The 16,733-nt window shown below is 32.8% G+C and overlaps 1 protein-coding gene across 2 annotated transcripts in view; it reads left to right on the forward strand.

The window, feature by feature from the left end:
• The first annotated feature begins 325 nt into the window (after positions 1 to 325).
• The window catches only part of LOC121119489 (uncharacterized), a 160,960-nt gene continuing 144,552 nt past the window's right edge, over positions 326 to 16,733 (forward strand). The window contains exon 1 of one of the 2 annotated variants that reach the window (XM_040714160.2): positions 326 to 578. The gene's annotated coding sequence lies outside the window, so the exon portion shown is untranslated. The remainder of the gene's footprint in view (positions 579 to 16,733) is intronic. The other variant, XR_011781022.1, reaches the window with a different exon arrangement.

Below are 16,733 nucleotides of genomic sequence, written 5' to 3' on the forward strand. Positions count from 1 at the left end.
ACTTGTTACTTAATTAAAAATCTATCATGGACTAACAGTTAATACTGAATATTTCTAATAAATAAATTATGGATATAAATTAATAAATATTTTATCTACTCCTTATATAATTTAATAACTCTATAATCATTTAAAAGAAGAATATGTAGAGAGAGAAGGAAAAAAAGAGCTACGCATAAATAGTATTATTATTTATAAGGAAGAGATCTCGAAGAAGCTGTGTTGTCGTTGAAGTACATGGGATAGACTTCACAGGCGCTTACACGGCAGTGAAGCCGGCTTAAAGAAATAATAATAAATACGACCTCGAATGGAATAATATAATATATATGTATTATAAGTTAAAAAAGAAGGAAAAAAAAACAAAAAACTTGACGCATTTTTTCTGTAGTTCTTGGGCATTTAACGGAATTTATCATTACTTATATTTTATTTGGAAGAGTTCTTACTTTGATTTTCAAGTGTGTTGGATAAAGTTGTTGCTCCAGGGAAATTATAAATAGATACATTTATTATCAAAAAGTGTTTTTAAATCTAATCAAATAAGGTTTATTCTAAACAACTAATATAATAGCAAGGTAAGATTATTTTTTTTCATAACGGTTAAATTTGCATTCTTGCAATTTACATATATTTATTATGCAAAAAATATCTTATTTAAACACACATCTCAATTGATAATTTATAATATTAATAAACGCACATAAATTATCCATCCCCCCGATCAGATTAAGGATGTGCAATCCAAACAGCTACTATTAGAAACAATATTTTGGGGATTTCACCATCATGGGAGCATAAAGAAGGCTTACATTTGTTATTTGTATTTATATACTTGGTATATAATGGTTGTAAACATAAAAGCAATCTTGAACAAAAATCAAGAAATGGTGAAAATCTCAATATATTTTTTCATTTGATATACACGCCAATATTTCATAGACATATTTGAGTCAATTATAGGCTTTACGTACAAATGACTGGGTTGAATGAAGATCCTTCAGAGTTTTAGCTATATCTTAAAACCTTTATTTGATTTATACAACTTGTATTGGACTCGATATGGTTTTTCTAAATAAAATATATCTATTTCTCATTCTATTATTAGAACGATTGATTTTGTATACTTTAAGTGCAATTAGCGGCATAGTCAGATGGTTAACAAGAATAATTTGGGGATTGAAATTAACGACAATTCGTCGCAGAGTACGAAAGTAATCCACACTCAATTTGAAGAAAAAACATTCTAACTTGCTTTTGTGTTAAGGGCCATCCATATATGTATGTTTTTATAAAGAATTTTGACAAACAGGGAGGACATGATCCCCTTGCCCCCTTCCAATTCCACCTATGCAAGGAGGGCCATTTAGCCAAATATCTAAGTATATGCCTTATATAAAAAACTTTTTGATCAGATAGACAGTAGTCCCGTACTTATATATATTTAATTAACTTTTTTTATATATGTATGTTACAAGCAAAAAATTTAAAAATAATATTTTATGACTATTTTTTTATAGAAAATACATTTTTCTTAAAATATATTCATTATAACACTCCTCTCTAGTATCAAAAAAGGGGGGGGGGGCAGATATTTAAAAAAGTAAAAAATTATTTAGCAAAAAAAATAAAGGATGTGTCCAAATTTTTCAGATATAGTAGAATAAAATAAAGTATTTATGCTTCATTTGAAGGCATGGCGTCCTAGTTCAACCACTCTGTAATTAGAACACTATATCCACCAATACCTACTAATTATGATCTAATGACTTTTAACTAAGAAATTAGCATTGAAATGAATCGGTAATTAAACGAAACTTGTGGGGGACCCAATAATGAGTGATGTTTTTTTTCAACCCTTTTATCTAGAGTACCAATAACACAATTTCGTATTTTCTACCAAAAAGTTATTCAATTATTATGAGCAAAGATCAAATCAGAGGAGTTCTAATCTACATTCATAACAATGAAAATTTGCCACCTAGACCTTTATGTTATTCAACTGTATTTACGTCCAAATAATACAGGTGGTCCGGATTTGGACCATAGGTCACCAGTTGATTAGTCTCGTTTTGCAATAATGATAAATTGCAATTTCACTGGAACTCGACAATAATTTTTTCCTGAGGGAGCATCGAGAACCAATACAGCAGTCGAGTTCCGTATCAATTTCCCCCTATAAGGTATTACTGTAAACAGATCAATCTGTTCTAAAACATCAATTTTGAGTGCTAGCGTTGCCTTTTTTTGAAAATAAGTTTTACAGAATGATTCTCAGAGATTTAAAATATAATTAACTAGGAAACACATAATTAAAATAGTAAATTCATCAACTACAGCAAAAGCCTGAAGTTTAAACCCCGCTAAACAACAACGCTATCCTGCATCATGTGACCGAAGCACAAATTGTATGGTGATTATCAAAATTAAAAAATCAAGTCGCATTCTGAAGTTTTGCTTGAGCTCAAAGGCAAATTTGTGTCCTTCTAGGAATATGTTTAGTCCTGAGGTAGTTATTTCTGGGATCCAACTTTATTCTAGTCATTTTCATATGGGCCTCCTGTGGCTATGTAGAAATTAAAATTAGGATATTATGAGTAATGCACTTTGAATTTTAAACTTCAAAAAGATATATTCTATTAATTAACAATAGAACTTCAACAAAGTTAATACTGTAAATAGATGTATGCCTCAGCTCTCTTTTATCAATGTAACCGCCTTAGCGGCAGTGATGGGTTCCAGACGGCAGCAGAAAGGCCTGACATCTGCAGCAGATGTAGTCCTCTGTCATAAAGTTATTTTTTTATTTTTTTTCTGATTAATTATCATCCCATAATAAGTCGTCTATCAAAGTGCTAACGTGTAATTTTCTATTTGATTCATACTCACAGGGATTTATAAAAATTTTTACATCTATCATTCATTATAATATTATCTATTTAGAAATATGAAACAAGTTCTCTCATCCTAAGTGGGTCACTTTGAATAAACAGTTTTGTTTATTGTATATCATGAGTTCCCTTTTTCTTGCATCTTTTGGATGAATATATAATTATTATAATAATACTTAGTATTTATCATCATTATTTAATTTAATTAGAAGAAGATAAGTGAGATCTCGGAAATGAATCGTAAATAACATTGCTTTAACTTTTCCTGCATAGATTGTGTATCTGAAGACTTGAATTGCAGACTTGAATGTTAATGAATTTATGTGACTCTACCGGACCTCAGTTTTGCAAAGGAATGAGTCAATTATTTAAACTCTAAGGAATTGTAGATAGTGCCGTGTTGATGATTGTACGACTAGACTCAAATGCTGAGGCAATTTTCAAATCCCAAAAAAATCCGATGTCACTAAGCCTCATCAAATGTTCTTTCGGATTTCCTGATACTGCTGTCTCTAAGTAATTTTATAATATTGGTCATATGTTTCGTCTAATTTCGGAGGATACAGAGTAGAAATGGGTATACAACTATTTCCTTATGAATTGTTCGATTGACGGAGGAGTGAAGAAGCTTACTGAACAACGTATTTGGTTATTCTGTGCTGTAAACACCTTTCAACAACATTCCCATCCTTAATTGACTTCTCTATGTTGTAAGTGGTCCGGATGGAGATGCCAATGGTGTTTGCAGCCTTCTTGGTGGCGTAGAGGAGTCATTTTATACCTAGATACATGTGATAATAACTAAAAACTTGTTTATTTTTGTTTGAGCTGTAGTATGGCAGCGTAATGAAACATATAAATTGAAATCAACGGGGATAAACGTGTCTTTCGACACAACTGCAAGTTTTGCGTCTCTGCTATGTATATTTAATTGGTGTAACTACATCTAACCAATTAAAGGAGACATTTAAAAAATTGCATGATTTTACAGTTGTTAAAAAGTAATAACTCATTATTGCATGTAAAGCAAAGTAAAATTATCGACAATAATGCACAAAGTACACACAAGTATTTACTTTAATATTCATTTTTAAATTAAGGATAAGTAACTACATGTTGTTCGGTATACCGGTATTATATTCATACGGGGTACAGACGCTTTTAATTTGGTTCTATACTACCTTTATATTGTAACCATTTATTAAAGCGCCATTAAATCATAAACAAATTGTGTCGTCAATAACGTAACCCTCCACCCTTGAGTCGAATAAGTATCAAAAAATATAAAAATATAGATACTTACTTTGCTATGGGAGCTAGTACAAAAATAATTCTATTATGCCAAAAGTACTTAAATTGTTTCTCTTTTTTGTTTCCATATCAAATTTATGAATTTGATTCGGTTTGACTAAAGCCGACACAGCACTAGTTTTGAAACATATTTGAAAACACAGCCTGCGAGGATCTTTACATCTTTTTACACATTAAATTACATTTAATTATATAACTAATGTAGTGTACGAAAGCACAGAGCATTACAGCAAATAAAAAATACAATACAGTCACGACCTTAAGAGTCTGTGCAAATACTCCATGCTTAATTCATTATAAAACATGCCAAAATGTAAAGTAATTATGTAGAGAAGAGCATATCCATTGTAATTAAAAACGTGAGTCTTATTACACCTCTAATTAATTCATTCATTATACGTTTCCTCGCTCCTTCATCATCACTTTGCAACAAATATATTATGTATATTATATTATAGGTACAATTAGTCCTACAAATTAATTGCGGTCCATGGGTTAAAAGGGTCATTGATTACACATGCAGATATAAATAGATCTATTTATAATGCCATTATGATGATGTATGGATGGATGGGTTAACCTTTTACGGCTGGATGATGGAGATTAGATTAATTTTGGGCGTAAATGCGTATATATACTGAGGCCTAGGGTGGCCCACTTCAGAGCATATGATCATAAGCATACCAAATAAAGCAATCATGTATTTATTCGGATTATACACGCGAGTAATAACGTTAACAAATAAATCATCTTGATATCAAAATCCCGACATGATGTCAGAAAATGCTGAGTTCAAGGTTCAATGGCTTTCACACACTTCAAATCACTCTTGATCATTCATAGGGAAAAAAGACGAGTCAAAGCAATGTTTTGTACATCATTTGTCTATACCAGTGATTCCTAAACTTTTCATCACTCCGTGAGCCCTAGGCGTATATATTATTTGGATGGAGCATTTAATTAGAATCGAGGACTTTTTGTCCTTCTAAAAACTTTATTATTACTTTTTTGAAAAGACTATTTGTTTATAATTCTGTAGTGATTGAGAGCTCGATAAAATTTCTTATATTGCAAATCCAAGTCGAGACTCAAGCTCTTGCTTACAAGTCCAAGTTCTCAAACATTTTTTTCGAGTCATAAGATTTATTTTGAGTCCATTTCAAGTCTATAGTTATCATATTTTAGGGTTTTATTAGGTTAAGTATGAACTAGTTTTTGAGTCCAAGTCCAGTCGCGAGTCTTTGATTATGAGATCAAATCGAGTTGCAGTAGTTCAAAATATGGACTCAAGTCTATAGTGAGTCGCAAGTATCGAGTCTTGCAGTCCACTACAATAGATAAGAGATTCAATAATCTTGGTGTCCTGAACATATAGTCCAGAACTTCAAGCCCCCAGCTCTGCAATAAATTGAGCAATGTTTCTCCAATACTATGTTTTTCGCCATTTTGTTTTTGTTTATCTTTGGTTGCCTTAGCCACTATTAACGCGAAGATTATTTAATTAATTATTATTAACGGTAGTATCCAGCATTAACTGGAGTAATTTCGCACCGACTAAGAGATAAACTTTACTTAGATAACAGTGTTTATCACCGTTTTTCATGAGAAGAATGAACTTAATATGATTTAATGAGCCAGGGAGTGCTTTAGTCGCTTGAGCGCTACCTGGCTTAGCTTTAACTAATCATGTTGATTGCTACAAATGAATCATCAACATACAGGTATTTAAGGCACGACACTACATAATAATAAAAAAAAACATACAGAGAACCTTTTTGCTTTTTTAATATAGATACATAAATGAATCATTCACGGAATAACACAAAGATACAAATATCTGCACAACCTCTCACTCTTTGCTAGTTGAGTTTCGTTTTAAAATCCCATAAATTATTATATAAAATAAATAGAATGGAGTAGTCAAACAATAAATTAAGTAGAGATGGGGGTTGTGGTGGCTCTAATAATAATGTATACAAAATTGTTTTCAAAGGGCGTCCCTCTTAATTCTTCTTTATTATTGCTTTGTTGTTGTTTTTCTTGGAGTACATAATATGTATAAGTATAATAATGTAATGGAGGAAGTCACTTGATCCCACTCATGCATCATAATTTATATGTATGTATACAAAATCAGGGCCAAGAAAATCAAATCAGATGGTGTTAATCGAATGAACACAATAGAGAATGAATATTCGACATCCAGTGATGAACATTTTTGAACTCGTCTGGGTTTTTGGAGTTGACAACTTGAAAAGTGAATTTTGATTGTCTAAGCTGCTATCATTATTATTCAAATTATGAGGAGTGAGTTTCTTTCTCTAATACATAGAACATTTTATTGATCTATACGAAACCGCATTGAACATTTGCATTTCCCCATAAAAGATTGAGACTATCCCCGAGTTATAATTGTAAATTTCTGGTTTGAATTGAGGATCAACATTGGAGTCATTCCAATCTATGTCCTTATTAATGTCAATCTCCCCCTCCCCCTGGTCACAGCTGATCTAATGAACGTCATGACACTAAGCTGCTCTCCTCTAAAGATTCTTCCATTTATCAGAGGTACCATGCTGGTTTTTGGCCCAACATGTTCCCAATACACTTGCCACGCAATTATACTTAAGTGTAAAACTATATTGAGCAGAAAATGTGCCCTGTTCATTTTTGAAACCCTGAGAGCCTGAACGGTGTTAATGATTGACAAGAAAAATCTGCGAACGACGTCCATTCATTTCTTCATTACTTTTTATTTTTCTACAAAGACATATTCTATCCAAAGAATAGGGCTAAAACCAAGTGATAAAACGACGGTGACATGATCAATTATCACCCAAATGGAATTGGCGTAAGAATATTTTTCGTCCTATATGGGCCCCGAGGGTATCATGAATAATAATATCATGTGGGTATATGATAAAATGTTGTCATTTGTGAGTTAGTTTGTAGCCAGCTAAATTTCGTATTTTCTTTAAAAAATGAAAGAATCAACAGAGGAACTGATTTTTTTCAAAAATAAACGGCAAAACGAACTAATAGAAAAAGGTTTGAACGTTTCCAAGCCTGTCAATAACACCAATAACAATATGCCCAACTGATTAATATATAAAAACTTAAAACATCCTAATGAAACGTACTTTGTTAATTGTAGTCAACATCGGCGAAGGGAATGAATAGGGTTAATTATTACAAATTATAAATTTGAACAGGGCCCGTCACTACTTCTCCGCTGGAAGTTATATATATGTGAAATACATGTCATTATTCCTTTACATAAAATTCATTTTTAAGGTTTATGTAACCTTGCCAATCTTGCCTGACCTTGTATATTTGAGAGTCTCCATCATGAAAATACAAAAGAAATAGCTCATATCTACCATGCCCACCGACACGAACGTTAAAATGTGTATAATTCATAAAAGTATTCAAATAGCTTTTGATCAAAAAATGGATTCAGATTCAACACTTTCTGTCTTGATACAGCAATCGGCTCAAACTATATATGTACTAATTATACGGTCCTAATAATTGGAACTACATTTTTTTATATTAAAAAAAACCATCAGAGAACGTATAAGCAATATTATCCATTTTTAATTTGAGTTTGTTGCTTAAAGTTCTAGCAGTTCAAAAATCGGAGCCGTTAGAACCTCTAGACCGATATATGTACAACCCCGAATGGTCAAACTTTTTGACGTAACGTTCTAAATTTTAAGAACAGACTTAAAATCAGTCGAATGGAAGGATCTTTGTAAAATGAAGTCATCACAGATTTCATCTTGGGATGTTAACATCAATCCATATTCAATACTTTAATTATGTATAAATTATACAATAATACTGTTATGTTATTTTCGTACATGAACAATACTTAAAGGTACACTAAAGTAATTCAAATGGTAATCTGATAGAGGTACTTTCATATATTATTATTGAAAATTATGTCTTGGCGAGGGCGGTCAAATTTTTAGGACTTTTTCAAGGACTGATAAGAGGGAATGGACGGTGTTTTGGTCCCATATTAAGGACCAAAACAACTCTAGTAAGTATGAACTCCAAACCAGGAAAATCAAATAAGAATGTACACAACACGGAATTGAAATTTGAAACCCTTCCATGGCGGGAATATATACATATGTATGTACATAGGGGTACATACAGACATATATTTATAAATTGTATGTCTGTATGTATTTGCCATCACTTTCATAAAGTTAAATATGCGTCATGGCGTAGATTTACGACTTTTTTTTTTGGGAAGTAATGATGCGGAAGTACTTGGTACATACTATGCACCAACAACACTTTGACACAAAATAATAAGACATTTTTTTCCTGCATATCAATCAATTGTATTAATCGACACATGAAAGTAATAAATATTATCCATGGGGTATGTTTTACTGTCTTACAATGAAAGGATCTTCTTGAAAAGAAGAAAAAGGACTCCTTCCGCTCTTCATTTTCCTTAATTATTCCTACCGTTAGACAACCAGAAAGAATCAGTTGTAAATGCCTATATGTATTGTATATATGATATATTAAATAATGCCATGACTTCAATTTCCTGTGTTGTATTTTTTATGTGAGCAACGCAATTACCTCTGAGCAAAATGTCAAATGTAGTTCACTCAGCAAAAGTGACTTGTGTTTTTTTAACGGGATACAGGATTCTTAAAGCTGTATTGAAGGGCACCTTTTCCGAGTCCAAGCTGGTATAGACTTAGGTGGGAAAATGTCATCATTATAGACCTCAGGCCTAGACCGTCTCACCAAACTGGATGTTCAAGTCGAGTCTCATGTAAATCAAGTATTTCAATGTTTTTATGAAGTTCAAATCAAGTTCTTTCATATTTTTATGGATTCCAATTCGAGTCCTCATATTTCTCATAGTTCTAGGTTTGTTCTTGAGTTCAGTACATCATAGCTTTGGAGTACAATTTAAGTCGAAATTCTTAGTTATTGAGTCTAAGTCAAGTCTTGAGTTTTTGATTGTGCAATCAAATCATGTCAAAAATCTTCAAAGTATGGACTCAAGTCCAGGTTGAGTTGCAAGTCTCGAACCCAAGTCACTATTTGTATTGAGTCAATCTTTGTCTTGTAAAGTATGAGTTCTTACTGTTATAGGTATCATATTAATTGTAATATAGTGTTGCTCTCTGTACCAGTACTATACTGCTCATGTCCGGTAAAACATGTACCAGGAAAAATTTTAATTTTGAATAATATTCTAAAAAAAAATCACTGGATATATGATTTTTTTTTACCGGTAAAACAATCCATCTTAACAGTATTGTCCCCACAATGTCTTAATCTCTGTGGATATGAAAGTTGTCTTTAACAGCATTTTTGTTGTATATACCAATACTAATTTTGATACTGGAAATTGATATCGTGGCAACTTAATCTACTATCCCAGTTTGAAATATTCGAGTTCACCTTTTCCGAATCAGAGGTTTGACCAAGTCAAGTCTTAGTACTGTACATCTCTCTTTAAATATAGCCCTTATCCCCCTCTCTCAGAAAAGAAGACAAACGGTAGTATATGCAGAATTATTTCATCTAAATAACTAAGTTGGACCGTGTATGTATGTAAAAATACTACAATCTAGGAGAACGTAAACTCCTCAAAAAATATCCGTTATTTTGAAACAACTCATGAGAACAAAGGCCAAAAATCTACAAAATATTTCGAGTACAAGTCCATATAGTTCCTTGTTAAAAATGATTTTGAATCTAACTATTAAAAAAACTAATTTTTTCAAAAGACAAATGACTGTCATATTGCTTCGAGTACTTTAGGTACCAAGTTGAAAGTTCCGAGACAATGAAAAAAAGGACTCTAATATGGACCCAAGTACTAAGAATCTGCTTTTATGATGGTATTATAATCAAATACCAGGTGTAGAAAAAGTAACGAGACCTTCTAAAAATACAGTTTTAAATAGGTGTTGTTGATTAAATCTTAAAGTTCCGATTATTTTTGAATAGCTATGATTCTAAACCTTTGATTGATGTAAACAAAAATTCCGGTTATGTCGCAATGGAGGCAAAAAGGGCCGTCATATCCCATTTAATCTGCGCCGGGAAGATCACATTAGACATCATTAAGGCCTTAAACGTCAGCAAGGCCATAGTCTGGCGGGTCAGAAATCATTTGGCTGAGGGAGACAACCTTATGGACAACCCCAAGAGTGGAAGACCCTACAAAGTGAATGGAGGCCTTTAATGTCAGCCCAACGATGAAGATTTCAGAGTACGCCAGGAAGAAAAAGGTGGAGGAAGGTTGCTTAGAAGATTTGAGAAGCAACTCCTGTCCCAACGTCAAACATAACTCCGTTTCCGGGATTTCAACAACTCTTGAATGATCTGAAGCACAATAGAGACCAGGTAATTTTTTTTTTCTGATGAAAATACTTTTACTGCCGTCTACAAAAGCAAAATGATCAGGTGGTATGCTTTGGCCAGGCTGACAAGAGCATCATGACAGTCACCCAGACCAAACATCTGGTATCTGTGATAATGTTGGGGGCTTTGGCATCAACTGGAGAAAAAATGCATCCAATTGGATTTCATGTTGGATACCGATTACCAGTAGCCAACTACTTGCTTGGGTTGAATGAAAATGTGTTCATATAGATCACCAAGACCATGAATGAGTCCAGAAAGGTCACGGACGCATTTTAACAGGAGGGGATCTAGTCCATTCTCCTAATATTGTACAAGAGTGGATGTGCAGCAACATGAACTTCTGGTCCAAGAAACTTTGGATCCCTTAGAGCCCAGATCTGTATCCGCTGGATTACTCCATTTGGTGACAAATAGAGAAGAAGGCCTGCAATGTTTACCATCCGAATATTGATGCTCTAAAGACCCCCATTTACTAGTAGTGGAGGTAAAAGGAAGACGTTGCCAAGGGGTTCCAGAGGCAGATGGTGGCTAGATTCATAATTAATGTGCATTGTTATAGTAAAAAATATTAAAAATAAAATTTTATATCCAGAACATTATCCTGATCAATTATGAGTATTTTAATGAATACTACCAGGCAAGGCTCAGTACTTTTTCTACGCCCGGTATATTATGACAACGTGTGGTCCAAGTGAGGGATTGAATTACAAGGAGTCTTTTATACAATTTCCTAAGATGAATAAATATAAAAACTATACACTTTATGTACATACAAGGTGTGGTCAAGTCCCCTTCCGAGATTTAATTACTTTACTTAGTATGTACTCAAAAAATTCAATTACATTTTTCTATTCCGAAGTAAACATATATAGCAATGAGTTCTATCTACAATAAATCATTGGACCCACATACATACAAATTCCACTAAAAAATACATATAATTAATGGAGTAAAATACCTCACTTCCATGTTTGATAATGGCTATTTGAATTTGTCGTTGAGAAAGGTTCCTATTATTAACCACATACCAACATAAAATCAAAGTTTGTTGTCAAGCTGGAGGGATTTATCTTAAATAAGACTAAGTGGAAATTTGATGCTTATCCTTCATTTTTGAATAGTGTCTGAAAAGAAAAGCCTGCCTTTATGTGGTATCCATTTAGCTTTGTGTTTCTTCACTCCTTTTCTGTGACTCTCCAAAGATATATTTTACCCCATGATCAAAGCTATATCCAATTGACGAAACAACAACCACGAGATCAATTTCTGACAAATTTCATTGTATACTATTTTGTCCTCTAGGGACACTGAGAGTATCATGGATTAATCAATTAAGTTACTCCTTTTAACTAAATATTACGAAGGTAAATTCTATGAACGAAAGAAAAAGTTGACTACTTCAGATGATTAAGTGATATCCTCCGTTATCCTTCCAGATAGACTTAAAGAAAAACGCTTTTTATCCACCAAATAAAAAGGAATCACTTGGTTATGATTTCGTTTAAAAAAACGAACGGATGATTGGAAATAAATTAACGAATATTCACATTTGATAAATGAACATTATAGATCTTTGATACAAGTTTAAAAGACCATGTGACGAAAGAGCTCAATTTTAGTAAAATTAAGAACAAGTTATTGGCTAAAGAGTAAAAAAACGTCGATGAATAAAAACTGATATTGCATTAAGTCCTTCATTTATCAGATGCCTAACGAAGATTATTTCCCTCTTAGACTCTTGATGTCACTCAACAGTTCTTGGAACTGTGGTTCATCTTTCGTGGATATGATGATGAGTCATCATCCCGAACCCACCAGAGTACATGAACTGAATTTTTAAGAAATTGATGTATGAACAGAAAAACTGCGTGACGGCCTGCTCTCATTACATGTAATATGTGGATTCAAGATTTGTTACAAACCGAAAGGATTCATCATAAATGTGACTGCTTAGTGCTTTTATCAATATATAATATCATATTAGAAGGAAACATTTTGTGATTGATGTATTTAATAATATGATGACATTTAACCAATGTAAGTTGTGGTAGGGGTCTAACCTTTTATGGAGACAATGGAAAATACAATATTTTTATTGTTGTTTGTTTTGAAAAGAAGTTACTCATTACTGTGAAGAGGATGAGAAAATAATTTAGTGATGTAATTGAAATTTATTTTTAAACACACAGCGATGTACCAACTAATGTATACAAAGGGCTTTTATTTATAGGACTATGTAATCATAATCACACATCCTTTCTTGCAGCGTCATTGTTCTTCAATGTTGCAGACAAACACTCCAAAGGACAATAGCCTACATAGTCATATGGGAAAGAAACACGTGGAATATATTCCTAAGTTGATCAAATAATTTGCAAGTCATGTGTCATGGGGTATAGCTTTTGGGGGTGCAAATCAATCAGCAGCTAAAATAATAGATTGGGTTTTGCTCTTGAAATTTTATTTGCATTTTTTTCTCAATCGTCGGGTGGAATCCGTTGTTTTTAATTGTTTTATGACGTGTGACCAAATACAATAATAAATATATAGAAATTATAATTGTAAGGCCTTGAATTTTAAATGAGGAGAATTATGAAAAAGCTCCAAGCCTTACTTATAATAATCCAGTACTGACAAATTTTTTTAATAAAACGGTAAATGATAGTTTGTAAAAATTATAGGATTCTTTTTTATGAACCAAAATAGGTAGAAACAAAAATCATCTCTATTTCTTTCTTTGAAGAAACATAAAGTAAAACTCTGCCTTGTTTTGGTTTCTGTATGCCTATATGATATGTATATTATTTATAGCTAATAAAAAATGAGAATTTTTATGACCTGTCTCTATAATGAAGTATTGAACTATTGGCCTCTTATATCAATTAAATTATTACTGTACCTTTTAAGAATCTCATCATCACTCAGAGCATGATGATGTATCCTAATCAGCAATCATCTTAGTATACCTAATAAATATGTAGGAATATAAAATGAATCATCATCATTACCTCCTTGCCTCTCAGTCATCATAACACATGAACTTGTTTTTAATCAATTCTTGAATGTAGGTATGCTCTTAAAATATATCACAGTCCACCCTCGATCATAACTCCAATTGGCTCAAAAGAACCAAGGAATTGCTTCTTATGTATTGTTCGATACTAGTTATATTACATATGTGTATAAGCAGGATTGGACCCCTTAAGACTTTTCCGTTTTTTTAAATGTTTATTCGTTCATTTTTCTTTAAAACCACGTAATTAATTTTGTACGTATTTAGTTGCTTACAAAAAACTTACTTGGAGCCCATGAACAAAGTATGTACTCACATTTTTTTTTTTTTTTTTTTTTTTGCAATTTCTGAATCCTTTTCTCAATGTTCCCATTTGGTATATATTTCTTTGACTGTCTCTCCGTATAAAGATATACAACATGGATTAATGCCTCTTTTCACAATTTCAAAAAGACAAACCCTTTTCATTGCGTACGTACTTTGTACATAGCTCCTTGCAATATCCTTTTGAAGTATCAAGATGAAGTTTCTTAAACTTTTTTTGTGATGTATAGAATTTCTTTATTTCCTTCTCTTGACAAACTCTAATACAAGGTTGAATCCAAAGAGGTTGCGTAGTTACTATGGGGTAATTCATGATACCTTCATTGTCCCTTTCGGATATTATTCCCGGGAACATCGGGAAACCACTGGATTTAGAGCATTGCTTGGAACCATGGAATTATAGACAAATGGATTAATCACTCATACAAATAAGCTTGTTATTCTTTATTTCCCTCATGAAGGAATTGAATAAAAAATGTCATGGACTTTTTTTTCTCGACTAATCACGTCTTTCATATTCTTTGTGATTATTCCAGGTATATAGAATACCATGGTTGGAATCAATTCATAACACAATTGACCATTACTCTATTTTGTTATCATCGGTCGATTTTTCTACTTTGTTTCTCCAATGAGTGTTGAGACTCGGTCTATCATCGATTTTTATTTCAATTCGGTCTTAAGTAATTTTCCAGATCAATTAATAAGCATGGGCCAGACTGTGGGCTCAGACCGTGGAGTAATGGACCGATATTTTTCGGTCTCATATACATATTATATGAAAGACCAAATTTCTTTTTTTTTAATAGATCAACAGTCATTGATGTTTTCATTATATTAAACAAAGATCTTACACAGATTATAAATATCTGGATAACTTTGAAAATCTAATAAGTATACGATCTCAAGAGATGCTTGAATTTGGAGTTCCGTTTTCCAAGAAGGATGAAAGATGAGAGTTTCTCCCAGCTATCTCTGTTTAAACTTCATATGACATCATTGTACTGTGTTTACAATTTGAAAACAGTCATGACGTCATAAATAATTTATATGACCAAACTTTAAATTAGACCCATTTTTTTCGGACTGAACTAGACTGAATTGTTCCTTTGGATCGATTTAGACCGAATTTTTCTAAGAGATAGGTCTACAATTTTTTAAATACCGAATTAGTTCGGCCCAAAAAATATTAGAATGGTCTCAGACTGGTAGTATATTATGTCCGGGCCGAAAACCAACACTATTATCAATGTTCTGAGCGTTAATTGGTTGAATTAGAATGAAATCTTAAACAATGCTATATAATTATTGAACCATAATTCCATACTTGGGAAGATTTATAACTATCAACTTATTTCGGGTTATTTTATTTATCTTTTTTTTTGCATTTTTTGAAGGGCGAGGTTGTCAGTTACAAAAACGTTAACGAGGTGTTCTATGATCCAAACAAATTCATGAGAGGGGGGAGAGGCGGGGAGTAGTTTGATAAAAATAACGTCATACATTGATGACATCATGATGATGTAATTTCTCATTGTTATGCTTTTTCAAAAAGTGAGAAGCCCAATAGTCTCTTGATCCACCCTGCTCCGGCGCCCATGATTACTAAAAACAAACTTTGGTTCAAGATAGGCCTGGAGTTGTTAAAATTGTTACGATAATTATTACTCTAAGTAGGTGCTTTGAGATCTGACAAACACCTTTAAGCAAATAAATTGTTGCCTTGATCCTTTTTCTGTGCATAAAATTAATTAGGACATAAACGTAAACATATGTAAATATTAGAACCTGAAGGGATACGAATCCTTCTCCAATTACAAAGAAACATCATGTTCTAGGATATTACGTGTTAGATTGTTAGTACAACTTTGTGGGTTTTTGTACTCAGTTTGTATATGTATGTGAGGAAAGAAGACATGAACTATTATAGAATGGGCATTGGGTATTTAAGACATACTTACATACATGCATATACACATACAAACATTTTTGATTAGTATACCTAAGGCACACTTAACTTGAAAAAGTACAAGGAGTAAGACAAATAGACTTTATATTTACTTTATCTAAACAATTACATCTGAAAGTAACCACCCTTGGCCTCTACCAAGGCCTACTTCACGTATTCCTCCATTAGATCAGTCCACTTATTCTCAACGGTAGTCTTTAGGGTATCCACATTCCCATGGGAAGTGGTGCATACCTTCTTCTCAATAAATGTCTGGTGAGGACGGGGCCACATTGATCAGTGCCCGAAATTCGTTAAATTGTCTTCACACCACTCTTGAGTTGTTGTTGTTTGTTTTTTAGCCGAGGGCAGTGTCTTGCATCAAAAGATAATTGTACTAGGAACAGTAAGCCTTAACTATGGAAATACCTCCTGATACACGTCCGCCCGGATCTTGAGATCCTTTGGAAACCAGAAAGAAGAGGAAGTCCTCTGGTTTTGTATACCACTTCTAGACTTTCTTTCAAGGTTCTTGTTGTCGTATTCAGCTTTTTAATCTTGATAATGAGACCCATGGAACAGGAGACGAAGGTGAATAACTCGTCATAACTCATTCTTCCGTCAAGCAGTGCTGACAGATGATTTCCTTTGTCATCCAACTCATTTTGACTTGGTGAGATGAATAAGTTTGTTTTACAAGAACTCTTAGTGTTTATTATTATACAATTTGATGTTACGGGGAAAAAAATAAGGTCAATGAAACATTTACAAAGTTTCATCCATGATTCGTTGGGACACGCTGTAGATACCTTCAAACCATTACCCTTGTTTA

Source organism: Lepeophtheirus salmonis, chromosome 6 (genome assembly GCF_016086655.4).
Source record: "Lepeophtheirus salmonis chromosome 6, UVic_Lsal_1.4, whole genome shotgun sequence".
Taxonomy (NCBI): Eukaryota; Metazoa; Arthropoda; class Copepoda; order Siphonostomatoida; family Caligidae; genus Lepeophtheirus; species Lepeophtheirus salmonis.